This window comes from Phasianus colchicus, chromosome 4 (genome assembly GCF_987193195.1).
Source record: "Phasianus colchicus chromosome 4, bPhaCol1.hap1.1, whole genome shotgun sequence".
Taxonomy (NCBI): domain Eukaryota; kingdom Metazoa; phylum Chordata; class Aves; order Galliformes; family Phasianidae; genus Phasianus; species Phasianus colchicus.
This window is the reverse complement of record NC_143439.1, coordinates 26,297,415-26,324,649: the sequence shown is the minus strand read 5'-3', so window position 1 is coordinate 26,324,649 and position 27,235 is coordinate 26,297,415. Positions and strand designations below refer to the sequence as shown.

General features: G+C 42.5%; 1 protein-coding gene and 1 long non-coding RNA gene across 2 annotated transcripts in view; one reads left to right on the top strand and one right to left on the bottom strand.

Annotated features, from left to right (window-relative positions):
* The window catches only part of BMP2K (BMP2 inducible kinase), an 87,905-nt gene extending 64,798 nt beyond the window's left edge, over window positions 1-23,107 (bottom strand). The window contains exon 1 of the mRNA XM_090138949.1: window positions 23,065-23,107. The gene's annotated coding sequence lies outside the window, so the exon portion shown is untranslated. The remainder of the gene's footprint in view (window positions 1-23,064) is intronic.
* On the top strand, window positions 17,456-26,274 carry LOC149918137 (uncharacterized). Its single transcript, XR_016465957.1, has 3 exons — window positions 17,456-17,617; window positions 21,850-22,040; window positions 26,125-26,274. It is a non-coding gene; the product is annotated as an uncharacterized LOC149918137 (long non-coding RNA).
* The last annotated feature ends 961 nt before the right edge of the window (window positions 26,275-27,235 follow it).

Genomic DNA, 27,235 nt, shown 5'->3' with positions numbered 1-27,235 from the left:
TTCAGCATAAACAGACAACTATTAGTTCAGAACAGGTTAAACTCGTGATGCTCCTTAATGTACGGTGGTAGAGGACAGTAAATTCTTCTCAGCCCTGTATTTCAGAACAAGGAAACATTAACTTTATCCAATTTATTGTAGTATCTATCAAAGACATGACAGAACTTAAGGTGGTTTCAGCCAGCAAAGTATTGGCTGCTTTTATTTATTCTTGTTCGCAATGACCTCAAGATAGCCATAATTTTGATTTTTTCTTTATCAACTAGGGTGGGTATTCAAATTTTTATTGGTCTTCAGCAGTACAGAGTGGCTTTTAAAAGCCACGAAAAGCAGCTAAACTAGCTTTAGCATTATTGTATGGCACAAACCACGATAGGGCAACAGTAAGTACACTCATGTCCAAATGTGCTTGCAGGGAGAAGCTCTGAGCTAAATTGAGCAAGAGTGTAAAATATGTTTCAAGGGTTTTTTTTTTGTTTGTTTGTTTTTAAGCTGGCTAGCAAGCTGAAAGATGATTGAAACAATCTGATTCACTTTCAGGACAGTCATTCTTTTCAGGGCAAGCATTGGCTTTCCAATTCCAATAAAACTGTGTAATTCATTAAAAAAGAATCCCTTCTACATTTTTCTCCATTTCTTACCCGGCCTGAAATTGCAATAATTTTTTTTTACAGGATCCTGGCCCATTGCTTACTTCCAGCCTTCTACTAGTCTTTAGAAAATGCCTACCTAGTCATTACTGCTTAGTTGGAGTGTCAGTGACTAATAGCAATGGTTTTAGTCTTCACGAAGGGCAGTGAATTAAGACATGCAGTGTCCTTGAGAGGAGATGAGTAAAAGCAACCTGACAAGCCATGAAAAAAACCCAGGCACTGCCCACATAAGCTTAGATACTGCTGACAAAAGTAGAAAGACACGAGCACTCTAGATACCAACTACTGGAGCCTGGCTCTCCAGCAGTGTGTGGTTCATCATTTGGAGCTGATTCCTACTCATCTCTAGGTCTTCAAACAGCAAGCACAGCTTTAACTCTTGAAATCTACCTTTTCTTTTTTTTTCTTTTTTTTTGGTCTCCTTACAGGCAGATTTGTCAAGAGTTACTTGGCATGATGACTGTGTGTGTCACCACTCTCCAGACTTCCTGCATCACAAGGTTATCTCCAGTTCATTTTACCCACAGTTATACAGCTATTCACTTCTGACCATTTATGAAAACATGGAGTCAGACAGAAAGATGCCAGCTACCTGAGAACATTCATCATAGTCATCTGTAACAACATGCTTCAGCAAGGAAAAAGGGAATTCTCTATTCCCTGCACTGAGAAGCTGCAAAAGCAGCTTCTGTTGGACAGCAACTCCTCTCATTATCAACAGGAATGGCATGCTGGAAAGCAGATAATACAGAAGAGATTCAGTGTTGACTGTGCTCCTGAATGCATGTACCATCTTTGAAGCATCAGAAGTGTGAGGTGGTTAAGGGAAGAGGGAACAAGGTCTGGCATGGTAATTCATTTCATGGGAACAAGGGAAAAACTCTTGACTCATGTTTGGTCAGCAGTTTGCTTTTCAGGACAGCTCAGCTCTGCATTTTGCAAAGTCCAGGTGTGACCATAATTTTTTACTTAATACAGGTTTTCTGAATTACCTGATGGTTGAAACTTTGCCACTGTCTATAGCGACTGAATTCTAGGGGCTCACAGTCACTCATGTGGCAGCATTGGCTTAGACATGAACCTAATTAAATCACTGCAGCATGCATGCTGCTTAAGCAGTTCCTAAACTGATTTAATTAAAAGCAATTGAAATCATTATTCAAACTCTTGCTTAAGCTGTTCATCTGTGATAGAAAAGAATGTTCTTCCATTCCCTGTGCACAGTGTTATACTCAGGCTATTGGGGGCATTCATGCTTATTTGTAGCTATCCTGTCCCCCTGCATGAATGGCCAAGGTTGGAAGGGACCTCAAGGATCACGAATCTCCAATCCCCCTGCTGCATGCAGGGCCACCCACCTCCCCGTTTAATACTAGGCAAGGCTGCCCAAGGCCCCATCCAATCTGGCCTTGAACATCTCTAGGGATGGGGCATCTACAACCTCTCTGGGCAGCCTGTTCAGCACCTCACCACTCTCTCTGTGCATCACGCTCAGGTAACTAGAAAACAGGACATTAAAGTGCCACACCCACATCTAAAACAATCATATCACTATCAACAGCTTTTGCTGGTCTATCAGCACTACTGTAAGAAGCACCATAGAAATCTCTCCATGCAAATTAAGGTTATAAATGTTGGACTTGGCAATGCCAGCAAGACTCTGATGCCAGTATTGTGCAAAACAGTGAGTAACATGAGAATATTAGATCAAATGCTCTGTATTTATATTCCAAAACTATGAGGGTAGAATCAATTAAACCAAAAAGCAAACAGTTTAAAACTATGGAAATACCTGTAGGCAGATATGTAAATATATATATAAATAACATTATGTATGCATATGCTACTGGAATAACCTGTAGAACTCTGCCATTAAGGGTATGAATATTGAGAAGTGTATTCAAAAGAAGATATCTATTCTGATCAAGAGAAAAATTGCAATTAAATCAAGCAGCTTGATATATAAATCCATGCTTAATGAGTACTACTAGTTTTCATGCTCCATTCCAGATAATTAGAAAAATGCCTTTGTATGTATATTTTGTACTCTTCCTCCATTTTAAAATCTGATATGGTTTACTTTGCAAGTCTAGATATATCACTGTCACTTACCCCATTTTCTTTCATATAACAATATTAGAATACTTACCTAAACAGCTCATGTATCTTCAGAACACATTTCTGTGCTGGAAGTAATGAGTTGTAAACATTTTTCAAAAAATGACCTATTTAAAAGTAAAATCTGTTGGGGGAGGAAGGAGGGTTTGTCTTCTAGTGAGGGATCTGACATCTTTTTCCTAGCTTTGTTACAATGCATGTAGTTTGAGAAATGAGAAAAAACATTTGTACTGAAGTTGGCTCTTTAAGTGCAGTTTCCAAAATCATTTTCAAGTCTCCTCATTTGTGGTGTTTAAGTGAATGAAGTGTGATGTGTTGTACACCTCAATCACCACTGCCTCTTTCCAGGGATTATTTTTTCTTCCTTTTTGTGCTACTTTGCTCCTGTATGATAGTAAATCACCTCTGAGACGCTAACTTAAGATTTGTGCAATGATGTGAACTCAGCTTTTCAATAAAAGGGAGAACGTAGTACAGCAGTTCATCAACCTGAACATTCCCACATCCATGGAGAACATATGCACATGTTCAGAATAATCAGAAGTCAGTACTAGCATGTACTAAAAGTCTGCATGACAGAAAGCCAGTGAGAACAGCTGCAGCTTAACTTTCTTTTTTCCTTGCAACCATGTCTGAGGCTCAGAGTTACAATCTATTATCAGATACAAACATTGCTCATCTGGCATGGGAGACACCTTGCTTAACTTGGAGACCCATTACGTGGTTTTGTCATTCAGAATCAAATGCTAACCACTACAACAGAAAACAACTACTGTTTGCTCTCCCCTCCACTCCCACCTTGAAAAAGCACAGGAAGAGCGCCCACAAGTTACATTGAAGGTTTTTATCACAGTGCAAAACTGGTGCTTCTATGCATTGGAATCTTTTAGGCAAAGAGACAAGAGCAAGTATACTCTTCAAAGGCAATCTATGCCCTTTCCAGGTTGCAGCTTATCCTCTGAAGGCTCCCATCAGCTCTGCTGACTGTATACATCTACAAATACTGAAATATTTCCATACACAAATGCTAAGCCCGAGTACTCTGAAAGACACCAAGAGACAGAACTGCAATGGTAATTGAGAAACTAAGTCGACCGTGGCAGCCTTTCCCACCCCAAGGGCAGAGCACATTCTGCACACATACCCATCCATCCCTCAGCACACTGCCATCTCACCTCCCTGTGTCCCAGGGAAGGGAAGAGGGAGAATTGAGCACGTCAGTACCCTAATCTGATGGGAGCATGAGTCTTCTGCTTAATTATGCTCTGCAGTTCTTTCTTAATGTGCTTTGTCTTTTCTGTAAAAACATGAGGCATCGTGAGAGCAGGATGCAAGTCTGCTGTCATTGGTGAAGTGGATAAAGAATAACTTGATGTTCTTTGAAGTACAGAACACACAGCATATCTAAGAGCATAGAATAAATTGCTCAACGTATTGCAGATGAGAAACAGTGTCATTAACTTAACACACTAATGCACACACACAAAAATAAATAAACCCACAAAACAGCAAGGTTATGGGGACAGGCAACTTAGCATTATCATTTACTTGATTTCCCCCCCACCACAAAGTGGCATATGGAATTGTATTATTGTTGCAGAACCCCGTGGGAATTTTGATGTTGACTTCACTATTTATAGACTAAATATTAGTAATACATGATTATTTTTAGAAAATAATGAACTTGAACCATCCCTACCCAGTAGCTTCATGACCTTTGTTCATTTGCCTCAACAATAGCTGGTTCAATCTATGGAAAGTTAGAAGAAAGTTTCAAATCTGCATGAGGAAGGCAATCATGCAGCATGATTTTAAGACAAATTACTATTTGAACTCCTGTGAACCATTCATACTTGGAAGAATGCAGACTGATTGTTTTGGTGTCTTTCCTAGCAAGTACCATCACACAAGCTAGCTTCTGTCTTATTGTTTTCTGTTTCTGCAATTGCTATCCTAGTAACAAGCCAAGCTGTCTTCACTCAGCCTTGCTCACAATGATTTAACCAGACAGTGCAGCTCTGAGTTCCCCTCTTCCCCTATTGCCTGCTGAAGTGGAGAAGTAAGCCACGTTCACAAATCTAATTCCAGCTATTTGTTTTGTAACCTCACACACCACTCAATGTCAGGCAGCTACAGAAAAAAAGTGCCCACACAATAAAACAAAAGTACAAAGAACAGCTTATTACTGCAGCAAGCAATTAAAATGGCTCAGTCGCTTTCTCACTTTCATTCCTCAGCAAGCATCTCACCAGATTCCAAAAAGAAAATTAAACCTTTGTTACTGCCTAGTCATCAGGCAGGGCTGGATAAAGGGGACAAACATTTCATTTATTTTCCATCTAAAATTTGTTGGGAAAGATTTGTGTTTATTTGCCTTATAAAAAGTAAACATGGTAGCTAAGAAGCCGACACTTCTAATTTGCAGAAATTAATTCTATCAGGTACCAAGCACATGGCATTCAAATAGAAGTTCCTTCAACTAAAGATGAATGAAATACAGTAGATGTGCATGCAAATCTGCCTTAAAGACTGAGTCTAGCTTGCTGCAACTTGTCCAACACCTTCTGTTTATTTTTCTCTCTTCCCTAACTTCCATCTCACAGCCTTTGCCCTTGTTTGATGAACTCCTTTATAGAAGGAACACAAGTCCTCCTATGGGGAAAGCACTTAGCGCATTGAGTCATTCTGTAAACGGATGTATGACAACAGCACTTACACAGCTGGAAGTCAGAAAGACCATAGGGTTATCAGGACTAATATTGCCAAAACTTGATCCCTGTTGTAAGAATTCAGTCCAAGCAGCTTGCACCAAAAATGTGGGAAAAAACAAAGAAATAATGCTGAGAAGAGTGCACGTGATGCATTGCCTCAAAGAGAGGCCAAGGCTCCCGCTGGGCTTCACACCTTTTTGGTTATTTCCAAATCTGATATTAGCATACAAGTATTCTACTTGCAGTTCTGCCTCCTAAGGCATATCCCTTCTGCCTGACTTGTCAGTGAACTGTGGTTGCACTTCTGAGATGCTCTGCACGCTGACACAAGCCTAAACATGACTCCCTGGGTTGGGTGGAGAGGGAGCGACCAAGTTACAAAACACACTGACAGATAAAGTTTGGAATATGTTGATCTTCATGCAACTTTTTCTTAAGAGAAGGTAACAGTAGAGAAATAGCAGGCTTCAAGCACACCTCGAGCCCATGTACATCATACTGGATGTGTTGCCCACTATACCGGTGCATTGCTTCACATGGCCCCTGTAGCACTGAAATTAAGTTAGTATTCAGCATAACACATCAAAAGATAGAGCCAAGAAGCACCTCTTCCCCTATAAACTGCATGAAGTGCAATCAAGAGGTGATAGAAGACCAATTCTTTAACTTTAATCTGTAGCTTCCATTGAATTATCTTACCCCACTAATTTCTGCTGCTTTTGCTTCTTTAAAAAGGTACCATGAGGGGTACACATACTTTGCATCACAAGATGGAATCCCAGAAAAGCTATTACAGTATTAATGAGAACTGGATTTACCTAGCCTACACAGTTTTCCCTCTAAATAGGTAGTTCCCAAAATAACCTAGTTTCAAAGGATCTAAAAAGAAACGCATCCATAGAAGTTGCTTTCTCAAAAAGATGAGCCAGACCATTCTCCGCATCTTAATCTCCCTTCCAGAACTGGATTTCTTCCATGTCACCTTCTCATTTAAACTCATATTTTTAGCTTTATTTTTAAAGTGGAATCTTTGAATGTGCATCTCTTCAGCCCCACAGACCTCAGTGTTGGCACAAGGTATCAACATCCTCTGTGGGATACTGTTGTGGGATATTAGTGGTATGATAAGCACTCTTATGTGATGTTTTGGTCCAAGACTTCCTCAGCTATTTAATTTCAGCTTTTTAAAAATTGAGCGTCCTTTAAAAGGAAACTGAAATAGAGTGAAAGCAATAAATGCATTCATTCAGTGTGCTTGGCCAAAATAGCTCACAGAGGTCTGGAATAAAATGACCCTTGTCCGTAGCAGACCATTAGAAGCACAGACAGAATGGTTTTGCCTAGAAGGATAAAATGCCTTTTAACGCTAGGAAAGGGGTGAGGGGAATATCTTGTTGGTCATGAAAATCAGTTTGATCAGATAAAATAATTAAAATGCTTCTCCTAATAGGAAATAGGGGAAAGATAGGAAGTCAGAAGTACATAGAGGCAAAAGCAAAGTGAGCCTTTGTCATAAGTAAAACACTTAATGTTCTTCCCTTCCTGTCTCCCTTACAAGTTCAAATAATTCATCACAGAAGGAATTTAAAAGAAAAAAAAGCATCACATATCTTCCTCCTCTTCCTCCATTGTTTCCAGATATGCCTCCTTAAATGAGATCACAGCCCTTATCAATTTCACCCTGTCAGTACTTCTATAGTGTCCACTTTTATTTTTCCCTTAAAAATAATTCTGATTTTGGTCTTCAGATGGACCAAGCTGACAAGGTTTGTCAGCTGCCACATTCAGAACCAAAATCTGCATCTCAGAAGGCCAACTATATCCTGGGCTGCATTAAAAGAGGAGTAGCCAGCAGCGAGAGGGAGGTGATTGTCCCCTTCTACTCATCCCTTGCGAGGCCTCATCTGGAGTACTGTGTCTGGGGCTCCTAGCAGGAGAAAGATGCAGAGCTTGTGGAACAGATCCAGAGGAGAGCCACTAAGATGATCAGAGAGCTGAAGCACCTCTCCTACAAAGAATGGTTGATTGAAGGAGTTGGGCTTGATTAGCTTGGAGAAGAGAGAAGAGAAGGCTCCAGGAAGACTTCATTGTGGCTTTCCAATACTTGAAAGGAGCGTATAAACAAGAGGGAGAAGAACCATTTACAAGGGTGGATAGTGATACGACAAGGGGGAATGGTTTCAAACTAAGACAGGGGAGGTTTAGGTTAGATATTAGGAGGAAGTTTTTCACACAGAGGGTGGCGATGCACTGGAACAGATTGTCCAAGGAAGTTATGGATGCCCCATCCCCAGAAGCATTCAAGGCCAGGCTGGATGTGGCTCTGGGCAGCCTGGTCTGGTGGTTGGTGACCATGCACATAGCAGGGGGGTTGAAACGAGATGATCATTGTGGTCCTTTTCAACCCAGGCCATTCTACGATTCTATTCTGATAACAAACCTATGGAAAAGCACTACAGGTATTTGGTGAGACTGCAGATGCACAGCAGCTGCACATCCAGGAAACCCTACTCTGCACATTAGCAATTAACTTCACCTGAAATGAACTTTCAGATTTCAGATGTCACAGCAACACCATCCCTTCAGGGAATGTTTCTTTCAGTTCTTCCCTTGATCACAAGTTCTCTGAAAGGACTGCATTAAAAAGTTGCGTGTGCTTTTTCAGAGTGTTTTTTTTTTTATGCTCAAGATCACTAGACTGCAGACATCTTATATTCACCCCACTTAGCAGAATGCAGGAAATGTAAGGTAGAGATGCACGTAATATATTGAGCAGTGCATGTGGCTCCCTGTGAGCAGGCCCAGGTGCCCGTCCTTGGGCAACCTGCAGAGATGTGTTAGTATGGAACCTGTGATCATGCTGCACACTCTAAAGAAAGAGAGTATTTTAGCTAGCAGTGTATCTGAGCATGAAAATTCAGACAGCAAAGTGAGGAGTTGTGTTTTTGTAGGAGGTAATCTTCCAACTCCTGCCACAGGAGCAGCATTTCAGAAGACACTTCACTCTAATAGTCCTCTGCTTTTGAGAGCAATAGGATGTAATGCATTCCAGGGCAAAGTGCTTTCTGAAGAGGCTGTGGCATGCTTTCCAGATGGGCTGTGCATTATGCCTCCATGCTGTTAGCATACACTTCAGCAGCCCTGCCAGCCACAGGAAGCTGCTGATGTGCTCACTTGCATGTTTTAAGATGTCTTACGGTGAGCTGCCAGATTTCAGACAGAGGTTTTTGTTCTGCGTGCCAAATATTCCTTAAAGAAAACATACTCCATTTTCTCTCATCTGATTCTTGCATTACTTAAGGGAAATTATGTTCTACTCTGCTGTAGAGGAAGATTATGGTTTCTTCTTTTACCTGAACAGAATGCTAAGTTAAACAAACATCTGGTTAAATCACATCTTCACATCAAACACTTGCTCTGCATGTTTGTCTGTTGGTACTCCGTCAGCTGCTACAGATAATTATCTGTCTGCAGATGTCAGAAGCATGCACTGACCTTGTTTCCAACAGCAGGTTGTCATGGCATATGCCAACTTGGTCTTACACCACTGTCTAGACACAGCCAAAATTAATCTCAGCCTTTTCTGACACTGTTATGGGAACAGTGAGTCTGTAATACAGCTCTTCAATCCACCCGACCCAGGGCAAAAGAATTGCTTCAGCCTGAACTAAAAATGAACCCAGACAACAGAAGCATGTCACCATCTTGGGCTACTGTTGCCAAGTACAATTATTTTTGCCTTCACATGTCAAAATGATAAGTGTGGGACTGTTGTTTTTATATTGTAAATAGAAGTTTGCTCAAAACTAAAAATGCAAAAAGCCACAGACAAGAGCATTCTCTATCTCCTCCTCCCCCATGGCCAGAAGCCATTGAAGTTGAGTCACATATATAGGTATATCTGCATAATTTGATCTTTCTTATGGCTTTGATTCCCATCATTTATATTGTCAAATCTCTGTCCTAGGCACAAACAATACCAAGATCCCATTTCCCAGCATTGTCTGTGCTCAGAGCTTCTGACCTAAGCCTCAAGTTGAGTAGTAGAAGAATTGCCAAAGCAAAACCAATGTAATGTGTAACTGGCTTTTGTGCTCCTATGCTGAGTTTCTATTTCACATAACCCATCAACATATACAGGAAAAAAAAAACTACATTCAAGACCAAAATATTTAAGAGTTACTTGAAGACAGTTCATTAGTGTGATTTCCCTTCCAAAACACATTAGTAAAAAATTCCTTTTAATTGCCTTTAAGGTTTTTCCTTCCCTTTATTCTGTTTACATACATACACATGGAAGAAAAGCTACATTTGTTACATAAGTTTACCAGAGAATCTGAAACTAATACTCAAACCCACACCTTGTGTGCTGAAACTCCAACAACATACCTGCAGCACACATGGTGCTTACATCAGACACAGCCATAGGCTGACCTGGTCTCTGTTACCATTTCACTAGGTGACACTGGAGAGTTCTTTGTGCCAGAAAGGGACATCTCCCTCTTTGTAGGATGAAAAGATACACATTTCAAGAGCCCTGCTTACTGAGTTCAGTAGGGATTTTGCTCAATAACAACTTGAATGAGTGAAGGATCCATTCCTGTGTGAGTCATATGATATACAAGTGGTATACATAGGTATCCTTGATTCACCTGTTGCTCAAAGCATCTCCTTAGAAGCCCTATAGCATCCCTTTAAGATTAGATGAGATCTGTGTCATCAAGCAGCACATTTCACTTCCTCAGCATTTTCTCTTCCAGACCATACATTAGGAACCACCTGCTTAGGACTGCCAAAGTAGAAACATTCTGCACAGAGCAAAAGCTGACCTCTCACGAGCAGAACACGAAGACAAGAGTTACTGTGGATTCCCATAGGATAGGAGGGATGAGATGCCAGCTCCAAGTCACCTGCAGCACTTCAAAGTGACAAAGGATTAATCCACCACATTTTTTATAAGACAAGAATTCTTTCTACCAAGGTAATGAAGAATGTTCAACTAGCCATTAGCTGCACCATAAGACATTTTGAGCTCACTGACAATGGAATGACACCAGCAGTGTAAGGAGCACACACCTTAACAAAACAAATCAAACTGAAAAGCTCTCCCAAAGCTGGAAGCTGGCTTCTCATCATCCCCCTCTCCCACCCAGTGGAGGGGAAGTAGACCTTTATAAAAAATTGCAATTCATTACACTTGTGCTGAAGCACACAGTGCAAGAGCACAGCTTTTCCCCTCCTATTCTAGGCTTGATTTCAGAGGAGTTGTACCTCTTTTACATCAGTCAGAACACGATGAGAATCGGGAATTCCATCCTTACTGCTTTTGTTGCTGAGATAAATGGCCATGGTTTGCTGCTTTCCCCATGGCTTACTGCAGAAATCTGCTGCCAGTTCAGGCTGGCTCAGCACCAAGACCTGACACACAGCAAAAATACTTGATAAATAGCAATGCTGCAACTAATCAGCTAATTTAAAGGTTTTTGTGCTCAAAGCGGTAAGCAGTTGGGAAGGTAGCAGCCCCAAAGCACATTTAGATGCCTCTTTCTATTAGTGCTTTGCAACATTTTACTCCGCAGGTTTTGAACAGGAAGGAGATGACTGGAGAAACCAAAGCAGTGAAAGGAAAGAAGGGGGTGGGGAGGGAGAAAGAAGAGAAACAGCTAATTGCTGTAGAATGCATAAACTTTAGTGGGCATCCAAGCAAGACACATCAACCTGTCACATTTGCACGGGAGATCTGGTGGCAGTCAGCTACAGAAGAGATGCAAAGACACTGCTGGCATGCAGTTCAACTCTTTTGTAAAGAAGTCCAATTGCAGTGTTTGAACCTCCACAAGGATTCACAGTTTTATGACTGCTCCCAGGAAAGCCATTTGGGCCTTTTTCTACTCATTTGTCAGAGGAGCACCTCCATAAACATTTCATACACACTGGCCAAAACATCACAAATCAAATAGACATTACCGTGGGGAAATGTTATTTTACATTCATATCAGTGTGGGCAGTACAATTCACTTCTTAAGAGAGTATAGACATGGGATAAAGTCTTGGAAGAAAGTTAGTTTGGAAGAGTGAATATACCAGAAATACTTTCTCAAACTATAAAGCGTGGGAGGCAAAAGCATTCGGTCCTAGCCAGAAACACATCAGCTGTTCATGTCATGTTGGGAAGCGTGTAACTTGAGAAGATGATTTTGGCCCCAGACCTGAGCTTCAGCCTAAAGCCTGCATCCATGTGTAAACACAGATTCACAGCACCACTCCATACTTCGCCTAAGGAGTTCTAAGTGAAAGATTCCCCTTGAGAAGCAAGTCTGTGTAGCTAAACATTTTTCCCTTCCACGTCTTTTTTTTTTGTGAGCATCCAGAATCACTGGCTGATCAAAAGCAGACTCTCTTCTTTTGGAGTGGGAGAGAAAATACATTAACAGGAGGAGTGAGACTTCATTTCATGCCATCAAGGCAAGGTGTGCAGTGTGGGTACTTGCAGCATGCAGAGCTTCATTCTGCTGTCAGCTCACCTGGGAGAAATGCTCATTAATTTTTAGAAGGATTCTTCATCTTTGAGATGCGCACAAACTTGGCTCAGGTGTCAGCCTCCCCTTCTCAATGTTGGCAGTTAGAAAAAACAAAAGCAAACTTCCTGCTTGTCAGCTGCTAGGATTTGCTTCAGGGAGACACAAAGGAAATTGCTTTGATTTTTTTTTTTTTTTTAAAGTTGCCTTCTAGGACCAGAACTGCATTTTAAAATACTTGGAACAAGTGCCTGACTAAAAATAGGCTTTTTGAGAAACTGCTCCATAAAGCATAGTGCCAAAGTCCCACTGTGAATGAGAACACCAGTATGATGGGAGCCCTAGACCAGTTGTGATAGAGACATTCCTTGGCCACTCAGCTGCCTTTGGAGATGGCATGGAAATATCTCTCCTTAAGTGACAGCTGGAAGCAGCTGTGGGAGAGGAAAGCACTGCCACAGAGCAAACTCAGCCCAGAACCCAGCTCCAGCTGTGTGAGTTAGCATTTTCTACAGTGGCAGGAGAAACATCAAAACTAACAGATGGTTCAGTTCACTGTATTTGAGTGACTTCTTAAACCATGGTTATGAGAGCACCTCAGCAGCCACCTCTTTCAAAACCAAGAAATTGTTTACCCTACACAAAAGCCTTAATGCCACCAAGCACTGAAGAACTAGTGTGGCACCTCTGTTTAAAAATGCTCTTTTCTACAAACTCAATGGTACCTACTAGCAGTGAGTGCCAGCAAAATATCAAAGTCTTACAGCTCTGACATGCACAAACTTTTAGTATCATCAGCTGAAATGTGTGGTTTCTCAACTAGACTGCACGTGGATAGACTGATCCATGGGCAAACAGCAATCTATATCAGAGGTCTTCATTTAATACTGCATTTCCCTCCTCCTCTCATTTTGAAATGCCTACACCCTCACTCCAGTGAAGTGAGCTTTCTTTTATAAATATCCAGACCACATATTCAAGTAGCTGTTTAACCAGGGCTATGCTAGTTTCTAAGTCACGAGCGTATGTCATTAGCATCTCTGCTTTACACTGGTGCATGCAGAAAACTATCAAGACTATGAAAACCATAGAGGTATAAAATCCAGAAGCAGCACAAAAAAGAAACAAAACAGAAGTGTAACAAATTGCTTTCTTACAAAATGGAAAGAGACATTTTTGTAGAAATACATACTTTGGGTTCTGAGTTCAGTGCTTCAGAAGACCATAAAGTTGTTTCCAACCTAAAACCCCAAATCTGAAGAGGTTTTCAGACAACTGCAGCCATATTTATTGGGACCAGAAATAAGCAAAAAGGAACGGAGTGATAACTGGATACAAAACACATACAAACGTTCCCTAAGTAAAACTAGTAAAACTGAAGGGCTGAGGATATTTTTCTTCTAAAAAAAAAAAAAAAACACTCAGAGAAATTGTCTATAACTACTTTCTAACTCTTCCAAACAACTGGTAGAAGACGGTGGGAGTCATGATGAAGAAACCAGAGCCACTACAGTGACAAAGGGGACTGGCATGGGCTCTACCTCTGCAGGTACACAGATTCTATCACATAAATGGAGCAAAACCAGTTTTTGGGCTTCTGTTATCTTCTTGCTTTAGATGTGCTCATAAGGTCTTTTCTCTCATTGACAGACTGCTAGGAAAAAGAATTCCCTTCCAGAGAAGCTTGAGACACTGGTGAAGAAATACTCCCCAGATTCTGTAAGACACTAAACCTATTACTCAGCAGCCATGAAAAGAACTGAGTCTCAGATCCCACTGCTGAAATAATGCTGTGAGCAAAATGACGCTGTCATTTAATTGGGCCAGCCACATAGTGGTTTTTTTGTTCTGAGTCTTAAAGAAAGAGTAATGCTGACATCACAGCCCTGCAAGAATTCAAACAACTGCCTCCCTCTTCTTGCACCTCAGGAAAACCTAAAAGGAGCAAAGTCCATAGGCAGATGAAGATCCATCAATGCAGTGCCAACAGGAGAATAGCAGCTGATTTGATTCATGCCCTAGGAACTCCACAGGGAGGGCAGGGACAAGTGGGGACTGATTAAGGGTATATTTAGCAAGAGAGAAGGATGCAGAGGTGTGAAGTAACCTTTCCCTTGTGTTCCATATCTACAGGAGTGCTGTGTCTGGTTGGCATACCACACTTCAAAACATGCTGTGGACAGACAGGATCCACTCCAGAGGAAATCCATGATAGCATCAGTCTGGAAACCACACTGCATGTGAGTGTGGATGGAACAGAGGGGTAACTTCAGCCGAGAGAAGACAGGCAGGACTGAACTCTGTAGTTACATAGAGCAAGAGGACAGGGACAGCCTCTGCACTCATGTTCCCTTTAATCAGGGCAGAAAGAGATGCACCTAAATCACAGCAAGTGAAGTTTAGGTTGAACATCAGACAGATTTTGTAGCTGCAAGAATAATGAAGTATCAAATGAGCTGCCTGGGGAGGTGCCTGTGCTTTCAGAACAGGTTAGGGTTACAGGTGGAATTAATTCTGCTCTGGGGTTGGAGAAGAAACAGGATTGAGCTTGTAAGATCCCTCTGAGACTTATCATGCAGTCTGAAGGAAGCACCGAGTAAGGTGAGCAGCTTCAATTCTGCCTTTCTTCTACAACAGCAAAGGGTCCAACTATGTTTTTAGAACATAGTTCTTTTCACCAGCCCCATATCCACTGTTGCCTGTCTAATCCAACCTCCTCCTTTCCACTACCTTCAGAGCAGACAACAGTTTTAGGCCCTTCCATATTCTGCTCTTAGTTACTGTTCCCACTGCTCAGTTTCTCCTTGCCTTGGAACACAGCTACTCCAACATTACTCTAACAGCTGAGATGCATCATCTCACTTCTGAGATCCCAACAGGTTGCACAGCCCATACAACTAGTGGCAGCTTGCTTGGCTTTGCCATTTATTGCTTCCACTTCAGATTGGAGAAAAAAAACCTTGTGTGAGTGACTGTTGAAATATCTGTCCACTGAAATTAACTGACAAATATGCAACCTATCCTGCACCATACAGCTCAGCTAGATATCAGCCCATCAACACCATCAGGGCTACCTGCTGTCCTCCCACTGACACTCCCACCACAATCAGGTCAAATGCCACACAGCTTTTTTTTTTTTTTTTAAATAAAAAATAAAAGGGATTGGGAAGCAGATGTTTCTTTGCCTAGGAGACAAGAGCAGGAGTGCAGAGCTTTGCCCAAGGGCAGCTTCCTTTTTGCTAAGCTAGTTGCATTATTATCATCAGTTGGTGGTTTGCAGCATTTCTGTTCCTGCTCTGGAAGCAGCCCTTCCTCAGCAGTCTGTGGTTGTACTGTGCCTGGTGCCTGACAACAGCCTCAGAGACAACTGCTACAGAAGCAGGAGGAAGCACATGAACAAAATGGGTTTTCAACAGCTGCTTTCTGGGGCAGAATGTATAGTAAATACCCTGTATCCAGCTAGAGATTTTCTGTCCCCACAAGATTTGGAAACTTGTTTTGAAGTTAGCTTAACTGATGGATTACCAGTGACCAAACATACAAATCTGCCAGTCCCATCAAATCATTCTGTTGCTTCTGGTCTTGTTTCTCCTTGAAATTTCAGATTTGGGAATCATAATCCTCTGGGAAAAAAATAAATTGGCCCTGCTAATAGGTGCATAAGCATATATTACCTTTAAGACAGACAGTGCACTCTCCAGACAAAAAAAAGCACTTGGATTTGCAAGCATGAAGCCTGTAAGACAGGTTTTCCTTTAACCCACTACCTGATAAGTGGAGAGCTTCACCACTGCTGTCAGAGCTCTCTACAGCAAGGGCTATAAGGAACAGGGATTTGGCAACAGCTTTGTCATCTGCCAGACTACCTCTTTGATCCTCCTTAGCCTCTGTAAGGATGCCAGCATCTCTGCAAAACAGAGCAGAGCTGCTGCATAAGGGCAATCTCTTCCTTACTTCCTTTTTGACTGCATTGGATTTTATATAATTATTTTGCATTGTGGCATTTCATATAGCAAGAACAGCCCTGCATCTCCTGCTGCAATCTCTACCTCTGCATATCTCCTGGACTTCATTAAAATAAAGTGTGCAGGTAAACAGCAACATTCCATTTCCAATATACATGCACCAGAGCAGACACTGGTTGCTCCATGCCCTATCACATCCTCTTATTGCTCACTGTATTTTCAGTACTATGTTACATTGCACAACAGCTGAAAAAAAAAAGAAATCATCTTGTTACTTATGCTTCTCTAAAAGTTTTTAAAAGGAAAAGTGATGTCCAAACTACTGAGCTATACTTATCTGGAGAACACAAAATCAAAGCTTCCCAACATGAGACCTTACAGTTAACATCCACCACATAATTAGCCCTTTCTTTAAGGACATGTGTTTTTAAGTGGGAGCATCTTTGGAACTTCTGAATAGGTATTTTTAGCTTCAAAAACAGTTTGGCCACACAAAGAGATCCCTTTGTTCTGTGTTGGTATAGCAGCCAGCACAAGGGGTTCTAGGACAACCAGAGCTCCCTCCTGTAACTGCCACGGGATTTGTCCTCAAACAAACCAAACTCTTTCATTGTTTTTAACTTGTGTGGAAATGCATCCCTTAGTTGATAGCACATCTTATGTGACTCTGAGTATCCCTTTCTTAAGGATAAACAAAGCCTCTCTGCCTAGCAATATTTAAAAGATGGCATTTAGAGAAGACACAGCATTAGGCTCCCTTGCACTGGATGCCAGTGGTAGTTTTGTATTTCAGGGTAGAAGTTGGCCACATGTTCTTTAACAGAAGTTGAGTGAGAGAGCAAGCTATTTACAGAATTCACTGTAAACATATCACAAATTAAGTCTAGAAGTTATTGCTTTGCATGTGACCTCAACAACCAGGATTCCCATTGCTATCTGTATATATTTTTTACTGTTTTCATTATTATATAGATAAGGGGAAAATAAAGCAGCCCTACAGCATTACACTCCTGGTTGAAGTAACAGCATGAGGTGCAGTGGAAGCTCTGGCATACACCACAGTCTGTAGCTGGATAGAAATGTCATCAACTGGACTGCAGTGAGCAGACCTGCTCTCTGAATGTGGACAAACACTGAGCAGATTGACATGGAGATCAAGTGTTGTTCAATATTTAACTACATGACAGTGAGAAGCAGAGGAGCCAGAAGAGCTGCTCTGTCCTCCCCTCCCCCCAACATTGCAGGTAAAGAATAGTCCATCTCATACTTGAGTAACAGGAATTTCCATAGTGAAATTAGACATCTAATATGGTTTTCATGTTGGGATGCCCTTCACACCAAAGCTCTGATACCAGAAGGAGATAAAGGGAAGCCTTCTTCTGTTCACTTTTTGAACCATCAAATTCATATCTTTCCAACTATAGAAGGATGTGGGGGTCCATGCCAAAAGGCTTACTGAGATCCAGATAGATGACTGACATCAGTGGCTCTTGTCTTGTCCACTGACACAGTTATGTTATCATAATAAGCCACAGAGTTTGTCATCTGTCCTTGGTGAACTCATGTTAGCTGTCTCATATCACTTCCATCTCTTCCATGTGCCTTAGCACAGCTTCCACGAAGCTCTGTTTCATGATCTTCCCAGTACTCAGGTGAGGCTAACAGGTCAATAGTTCCCTGGGTCATCCTTTCAACCCTTCTTAAAAATTTATACCTTATTTGTTAAGCAGCTTGCTCTTAAAAGCAGAGTAACAGCAAGGCATATGCTCAGTCGTCCTCGTACAACAGGCCCATGAAATCCTGCCTGGCTAAGAGTACACGTTATTTCTTCCCAGATAACATCCTTTCAATTATTTTGTCCCAGAGCAGATTCTTCACTTTTAGCAATTTCAGCATTACAAAAATTTTGTTGTTATTGTTTATTCAGTGTAGAAGGAAAGCACACACAAGCTATACAATCAGATCCATTAAAAGGTTAAAGTATGTTAACACACACCACTATCTTCTGCATATTGTTTGCTTTAAAACCTCAATCTTGAAGATCTGAAGCATGTTTCTAGCAGAGGAGAAGCAAGCTTACTATGAGAAGATCTCAGCAGCAACTGAATGCTGGGCATGTATGCTGATGCGGAAAATAGGAGCCTTGCTCTGCTCCCCAGCACCAGAGCAGGAACTCAGCAACAGTGCTCCTTCGGCACTCTGGAGCAGCTCATGTCAGTGGAGCACTACAAGCCACATGATGCAGGGCTTAATTTCAGACAGGTGGCAGAGAAATCCCAAATCTTTCAGGCATAACTCTAATTAACTTCTGAGTATCTCCAAAGTGAACTGTTATTTCCCTGCTGTTAAGCATTCATCTGGGCTGCTGCAGACAAGGCATCAAGCACTCAACCACTTCCTTGCACACAACTAGTGATAGGACCAGCAGAGATCTGGTAAGGCTTTTGGCCTCCTGCTGTGCTTAAATTATGATTTAATGCTGAAAAGTTGGTATGGCAACCAAATGCTTGGCAACCAACTATCATGGCCAAGGAACAGGCCCAGAACTTGGCCAAATAAAAGCATTGCCCAGTTCTTTGCAGGCAGACCCATGCCCTACATACAATTCTGCCAGTGCTTTTCTATGAGTGAGGATGACATCATAAGGAAGCATTATTAATAACCTGGGCAGGTCTGCAGTGAGTGCATAGCCAAAGTTCTCTGGAACACTCCAAATAGACCCTGGCGCCTCATCCAGGCTCCTTTTGCTCCATCCACCAATTGCAGGAGGTTGCCAGGAGACAGCCTTACTCCACACTAGGGCTTGCCATTAACTGCCATTGTGTTTTTCCTGTCCCCCTCCTGCTCCCTCAGTGACAGGAGCCTGGCAATGCCCCACTTCTTCCTGACACAATAATGTCTTTTGATTTGAGAGTTCTCAAAAGATTTTCGCTTTTTCCACATCAAGCTGCTGAGCAAAACCCCCAAACCCACACCAACACAAACTTGCATGCACAGGTTGGAAAAACAATGCAAGTGCCTTAAAGATAAGGCTGACCCAAGGGGAAGTTGGGCAGATAAACAGAGGGACCATATCAGATGGAGTGACAGCTCCTCCTTAGCTCTATAAGCACGGCGCCTGCATCTCCTGAAATGTAATGTATTGAAGTGCTTTCTTTATACCTCTGTATGGGAAACTTGGGTACGGACTCAGTGTCAGCCAGTATGATGTGACCTTGCCAAGTTCGTAGGCACCAGTGCAAATCTCTTAGTTCAGGTCTGGGCTGTTACGCAGGTAAGAGAAGTTAAAGCTACTCAGTTGCAGGGCTGCTTTACCAAGTGCTGTGAACCAGGGATCAGTCTGCACTGCCATTCAGCACAGCCTTTCAGTCAGAGCAGAAACTGAAAGATGCAGAACTACCCACAGAAATCTTCCAGACACTCCAGAAGCATAGCACAGACCCAGCGCAGATAAACTGCAGGTCTCCCAGTGTACAGAAGGGGATGTTTACCTGCTCCTCTCCTTCTGCCTTTAAGGAAAGATCCAAACCACAGAGAGACCAGCACATGGACAGCTGTAAAGTTAAGTGCAAGGAGGTCCACAAGCAGAGACACACAGCTGAGGCTTTGTTCTGCTTGTGTTTACTTGCAGGGCAAACACTTCAGCATTGTTTCTGTTGGACAAACTGTAACTGTCCAGCCAGGAGATCTAGTTCCAGCTGGTCAGAGCTGTTTTCATTCCTTACCTCTTTCCCTTTCCTCCTCAATAACCTATGGATCCAGGAAAAACAAAGTCAATGGGCAGCTTGTCATTGCTTCTTTCCCCACTTCATATTGGTACTGAGCTAACAAGTCTGTACCTCTATTTCAAGTAGAGCTGATATGCTTTATGAAGTATATCCTGAAAGGTCAACTCAGAATTGACTGAGTCAAAGCCATTAAGGGCCTTCTGCTCTGCAATATTAGGAGCAGTGGAGAGTGCAATGCCCTTTCAAAATCACCACTGAAGTGCTCACAGATAGCACTGCTCATGCAGTGGTTTGATACTGTTGGAGCACAGCTACATAAATCTCAGAACTATTAAATAACACCTGTTCTGCCTTTTACAGCATCTGAGGAACAAGTAGTGATCAGCTTCTCAGTACTCAATGCCCATCTCAGAAGATAACTGGGAGAGCACTTCCATCTCAACAATTTCTCATTAACTGCACTGTTCTGTCAAGGTGTCAGTTTCAGAATCTCTCCCCCTAACCACAGTGCTGTCATCATCTTCTTCAAGGGCTGAACTCAGTCATCAGTTCCTTTTGGTAGCTTCAGTTAATGTGACCACAGCTAGAATGAAATTCATCCAGCTCAGTGCCACTTGTGATCCAAAGTTCATTGGCAACTAACTATTCCCATTGCCCTCCAGGGGTTCAGGCCCTCTAATTGTACTAAAATCAAAAGGACTGAAAGAAAAATACGCAAGAACACTGGGGAAAAAGACTCACTCATAGAGAACCAGCAATTGGTTTCAGAAATCTATCCCCAAAGGCACACCCGGAATCCTGAGAGCACAGACAGTCCACCTCACCAGAACAACACTCCAAAATCCATTTTCCAAATAATCTTCATTTTGTCATATAGCATATTACAACTTTCATTCATCCCTTGTCTGTAATTGGTTTCTCCCTACCAAAATGTCTCCAGAGAGCCAGAGACACACAGAAGCTTTGCAGAGTGTGGATTAGAGCTCAGTTCATGCTATCACCCTGAACCTCGACTTTTGGTTCCTGGTCATGCAATAGGACTAGAATCTGAGCACATGGTTCGCATACAAACAGATTGAGCTTACAGATGTGGCTAAGGAAGCACATTTCCAGGACTATAAAGCAGATTACAGAATCCAAACCAACAAACACAACAAAAGCCCTAGAGTTTCTCATCTACTATCTTCACTCCTGCATTATTTTTCAAATCAAGTCAGAGAAAACAGGCTTAAAATGCCCTGCATTTTGTGTGCAGAAGTTTTGTGACCCAGAAATCCATTTGTCTTCTCTTTTCCCTGTGAGTGCTGAGAAGGGACAGCAAGCACAACCTGGAGATGTGAGGCTAGCTCACGCCAGCAGGGCCTGCCCTCCCTGCTTGTTCCTCCCTTTAGCGAGAACGTTATAGATAAGCTTCAGCTGATCGGAAGGGAGGAAGTTACTGCCGGATGCAGAGTCAGGAAGGACAGCAGCCTATTGCACAGAGAAACAGCTCTAGAGGAACAGTTCTCTTCCCATGAAGATGGGAAAACAAGGCTGTTAACCCTCTAAGTGCTGCACCAACTCATTCTGCCTGTGCTAGGTTCTCCATCTCAGTCAATTTAATGGTAAGGAAAAAGGCCTTCCCTTTCAATGGAGAAAAGAAAACAATGGAAGCTCTCTGATGGACTGAGCTAACAGCAGTGAAAAGCCCCCAAAATCTGAGGCTGGGATTTTGTACCTCAGTGTGGCAGGTACCAAAAGCCCTTCCTTCTGCCCTTGGCTTCCAACATAACCTTAATTATGCACTGTGCTTGGGCACAGCAGTCAGCCAAGGACACAGTGCCTAGCAGAGCCAATAGCCACTGGTGTGATCAGGCCATCAAAAGGCTATCCCTAAGCTTGGTCACCTGCTCAGAGGTGTCTTCAAACCAATGCAGTGTTTCTTTCTGGGAGAAGACTTAGGCTCAATGAGACTAAGCAAACATACCAAGACCTCATCTAAAGAGATCAGTAATATCTTTTCCAGTAGGAAAGTATCCTCACTGAGCTTCAATGCCGAAGTTTCTGCATATCTAGACCCCAAAGTAAGAGGAACAGAAACCTCCTCCTAAATGATCCCAGTATGGAAGAAGGCAGGAACCAGTGGTCCTCATCACTTCCCTCTGCCCCGTGTTCAGGGTTCCCAGGCTCCACAGGCACACCTTGGGCTCCAGATGAGGGACTTCACCTCTGCACATGCTGGACACAGCACAGATACCACCTATAAAGTGTTGAAGGATCAAGACCAGGAAGCCAGAGCAGGCAGAACAGCCTTGGATCAGCCATTAAGCAAAAGATATAGGAGGAGAAGGGAAAAGAAAAAAAAAAGGTAAGCAAAAGACAGGGCAATACTCTCCGCCTATTCCAGACCAGACCTTCTCTTTATTCAATTATATCTGCTGTTTTCTTGGTGGGAGCTGCAGCTCATGATTTACCTCTTCATTTTTTGTTAGTATTATTTTACTTTACTTTCTTAATGCTACAGGGTTGAAGTTCTCTGGGACTCACTCACCTTAAGGAATTCATAATAATTGACCAACTTCGCACAACCAGCCACTTATTACCTGATGAGACCCTTCACATTTAAACATTCTGATAAGATAAGGGTATATCAAAGGTGTGATTCACTGCCAGCAGCCTCTCCATGCTTCTTTGGCCTTGTCCCTGGAGCTTTGAAGTACAGGTACTTACAGAAGTCGTTCAGGGAAATCTCCACCTTGTGCTACATGCCTTTATTCATGCCTGTTCCAGAGATAAGGTACAGCACCAGCACAATTTGAACATGCCACAGAGGCTGAGCAGCACCAACAGCTGTACCTCTCTGAGATTCAAGTCACCCCATGAGACAGGTACAATGACCCAACAAACACTGTGACAACTTAAGCAAACATCTGCCATATGTGCCCCAGAGCTTTCTGTTTATTCATGCATTTTATCACCTCTGCTGAAGGCCACCTCCTCATCCCTTCATAAAAACAGAATACTGCACACAAACATCAGCTGTTGCAGAATGAAAGGCAGCATTTCTCAAGGGCTAAGTACAAGTAGGGCAAGACAAACCACCCAATTCCTTTACCTCCCATTGCTCATAAGTGCACTCAGATGTCAGCTCAGTGGGAAGGACAACGAGCACCAGCTGCCATCAGTCACAGAAACAGCTCCTACCTGGATTTGCTCCTGAAGAAAGTATAGGACTTGAGGACTGTGGCATAGAGTTACCAGCACTTATGCTACTTCAAGTTCAAAAGAAGCAATTTTTTTTACAAGCAGATTCAAAGTACAAACATAATGCAGCCTAGAAACATCAACTAGCATACATCTACATAAAAGAATATATTAGGCAATACAATTACCTTGAAGGAGAACAGCACAACTGAGTTCACAAAAACACGCCATCTCCTATCACTGGAGACCAAACACACCCAGCTGTCCTTTGTTCTTTTATGCTGTTCACAGTCAGATGGGATACACCTGCTGTGAGAACCCATGGGTCATGATAGATCATTGCCCTAGAGGAAGATGGGCATTAAAGAGACACACACACCATTATACTGTAGTTACTGTAATGTTAATTATTCATTTCATAAAATCATAGAATTATAAAGGACCACTAAGATCACCAAGGCCAACCATGACTCCTCCCCACCACACCACTAACCATGTCCCTCAGTGCCACATCTACCCTGGCATGCCAGGTGAAAAAGAATGGAATCCCACACACTGCCCATTTGGAAGCTCAAGCCAAATAGTGCTATCTCCATTCTCATAGTCTGTGCCACACAGACTCAATCTATACCAAATGGTATTTTTTGATAATGTAAAATAGATCTGGACTGAATCATATCATTGAACCAGAGGTTCAATCTGAGCAGCAGAGTCATTTTGCAGCTATTAGCAAGTCTTCCCTTCTCTAGCGTTTATATGCTTTCTGAACAGACTGTGGCTAATTAAACAAGGTGATCTGTCCAACCTCAGGTGACAGAGCTGGTGGCATCTCCTGGTCATGCAGGTTGAATGGTATGCATCATCCCATGTTGTGCAAGTTTTATTATTCTAAAAGCCAAGTCACCCACGTAAGAAGCCAGCCTGAAGCGAGGGTGAAAGATGTTTCATGCTTCCTGAGCTCAAAGTCACTCCATACTGCTCTACCCAGGAGACTCAAAGATGTCCCATTGCCAATGGTTTGGCAGAGACTGAAAGCTAAGGTTAAAAAACAAACAAACAATAATAATAATCCTTTAAAATAACGTTGATATTCAGCCATGCAGAGAATGCAGTGGTTGAAAGGTTTAATTCTTGGGTAATGGAGAGGAAGGTGCAGTTCTTTTCTTGTGCTGAGCACACTGATACTAGAGGTGCAAAAAGCAAGAGCTGCTTCACTTGGAGAAAGGAAGGAGGGGGAAGTGCAAGGCACAGAGACAGACCACGTAGGCAGAACAGGAAGCTCCGCCAAAGAGGAAATACTGGAACGTCGTCTTACAATTATTTTTTCTGTGAAAGTTTGGGTAGTTAAAAGAGGTGAAACAAAGGCAGTTTTCTGCTGAGTCAGCGACCTAAGCCCATGTTCTGCAGCAGATGAGCTCACATCTTTTCCCAGTGAGCAGCCACTGCAGGGACTGAGGCACTCCTGAAAACATGTCCCAATCACAGCTCCTTCCACCTCATGCCCAACTCACTAATAACCTGGAGTAATCACAGGCACATGACTCCTTCCTTCTGTGAATTAAAATCATGACAGACATTTAACTGTAGCCTTTCTTTAAGAATTCATGGCTGCTGACTATGAATGAATGACAGAGAGAGGACCAATAAGCACTTTCTAACTCAGACAACTGAAGAAGTAATTGAAGCTTCGTGGGCCTCAGTTACAAGTGTCCATTTTGTTTGTTCAGTGCCAAGGGAACTCTAGTGCAAAAGCAAGTTGCCTTTGTAAAGCTAATTTGGATAATCCCATGATCTCTGCAACAACAAAGAGGCCACATTTCCAAGCACAAAGATGGCCCTGTAGTCAAAAGCTCTGAATCTGAAAGACTCTTTGTTTCATGCAATCAGCATCATCTCTGAGTTTCCTTAGAGCCAATGCAGAGAAGACCTGACGGCAGCCTCCATCTCACTGAGCGTGAACCTTCGTTGTCCAACATGTGGGGCTCCTCCAGCACAGAGCATGGTTGTTGTAGGACACAAACAGCTCACATACACACACGCACGATCCAGCCAACCTGCTTTTTTTTGCTGTAAGGCTTCAGCGAAGTCCATTATCCATTTTGCTGAGTGGACGGTTGTTCCACTGCTGGTGAAAGGCAGTTTTCAGATGGCCATCAGTGGTGATCTCAAACTGACGGGCCAGCAAAACGCTGCATGAACCACAAAAGAGTTTGCTTTCCTTGGCAGCATGCCCAATTCTGTCATATTAATGCTCTGCCAAAAGCCATTGTCCTTGACAAGTGACTCTGCACAGGCAGAACAGGATCCACTGCAAAAGAAAATCTTCCCATGTCCTATATTGCTGGCATCCCTAGAGCCTGCAGAAAGGTTCAAATATCTGCCAGGGCTAGAAAATTCACATCCCTTGGAATGCAGAGCTTTGCAAAGCTTGATGGCAATGAGTCGGTGTTGGAAGGAACCCCATCTAGGAGAAATTAGCCATGAAATGGCACAAAATATAACACATAAAGGCCTGGGCAGGCTCTGCAGAGCCAACAGATGTGATGTTGTGTTGCAAAGCAGTTGGCCAGCTCAAGCTGAGGCCCTGTCAGTCTGCTTACATATTGACAGCGAGTGTTTTTCTTTTGAGAAAGGAAGTGAAAGAACATAGCGTGAGTCACAGAAAAGTTCCCCTATGTAAAATCAGAGTCTAAGGGGAATTTCTGGGAGGCAGTGAGAGCAGACAGCACAGAAGTGGCATGGTAGTCTGGTATGGGGCATTCAGCCTTTGGGTAGTGATCAGCTTCTATAGAGGAACTCTATCTCAACAGTGGCCCGTGGAGATCTGCGAGTATCAGTTTTCACAAGGGAACATGATTGTTTGAAGGAGGTGACTTTTCACAGCAGTGTTGTGGCTGCTGCTCAGGAACATGAAACCGCTCAGTTCCAAAGAGGTGCCCCAGTGCACAACACCCCTCACTTCTTCAATAGTTTCTTGAGCTACCTTGAAGGTGTTCCCATAAAAAGCCTCTGTGTGTTTAAAGCAAGAAGATAACAGGGAAGCCCAGAAAGTGTTTTTAACTCCATTTATGTGACAGAATCTGCGCACCAGAACAGGGTGCTCATGAAGGAGACCTGAGTGCCACAGAAACACATTACACTTGTAGATCTCAAATATAAATCTATTGTTGCTGTGCTCTGACATCTGTGATTTCTGCTGGTCTTCACTTTGATATTCTTACTCATATCTGTTTCCTCTTCCACCCCAGGAGACTGCCTGCAAGTTTTGCACTGACTAACTGCTCCTTAAAAACTGAGAAAGTGTTGTGCTTTTTGGAGCTGAGAGTCACCTGTGACTGAAACAAAGGTACAATTTCCAGAGGCCACCTGGGATTTGACTGTTCAATTAAACAAATAGAAATGGAACGTCCTACTCCTCTGAGGTGCTTAGGAAAAATTCATCTCTAAATGCAGCAGCTTAGTGAAGTTACAAAGGCACATTATGATATTTTCATATGTTTTTTTTTTTCCTATTTTTCTGAACAACCACAAGTTACTAAGTATATTAGGTGATAGGAACTTGACAGGTGTTATACATATCACTATTTTCCACTGGGAAGGGATGAGGGAAGGTATGCCATTCATTTGCATGGTGCTTGGTTCTCCAGCTATCCTGGTGCTTTGAGGTGGATGTCATAGTTGTGTCATTTCTGTAGGGCCATCTCGCAAAGGCTGGGTTGGCCTGAGGGTGGTTGCTGCCATTGGACCTGCTGTGTTTGAGTACTTCAGAACTGTCAGACTTTGCCCCTTGGTGCTGTGAGTGGCCCTGGCTTGTTCTGTTCACTGATAGCCTCTATTTTGCTTAGCAGTGTATAAAAAGTAGATGACTTGCTTGGAAGAAAAGTTGAAAGGAAGATGAATTATACTGCCTATTTTGAAGTTCTCCAGGATATTTTCAAACAGTTCAAAGAATGGTTTGCACAGCTTTGAGGTTGATTCAGTAGCCTGGGATTGTAAAATACATTTGTTTGGTCATTCCTTGCTGTTTCCTTAGACAGAATCTGTGAAGCTGTCTGGTTTACATGATAACTGCATCCAGATGCTGGCCAACAAGGAGCAGAAGCACTCACTAGGCAGAACAACCCTCTAGTCTTCTGGATGCTAAATTCCCCAGATCCGTCTTGCAAGGAAGGAACATAATACCCCAAACAGTAGCAATTCTGCAGGAAGTTCCACATCTTATCAAATGGCTCCTTTAGAGCTGCTGACACCCACCCAGCAGTGACATCAGGCTTTGCTTGTGCCAAGTATTCATGGTGTGGGAAAGGGGCAGTTTGGAATCCCTCAACATTATGAAATTTTCCTGCATTCTCGTGCATG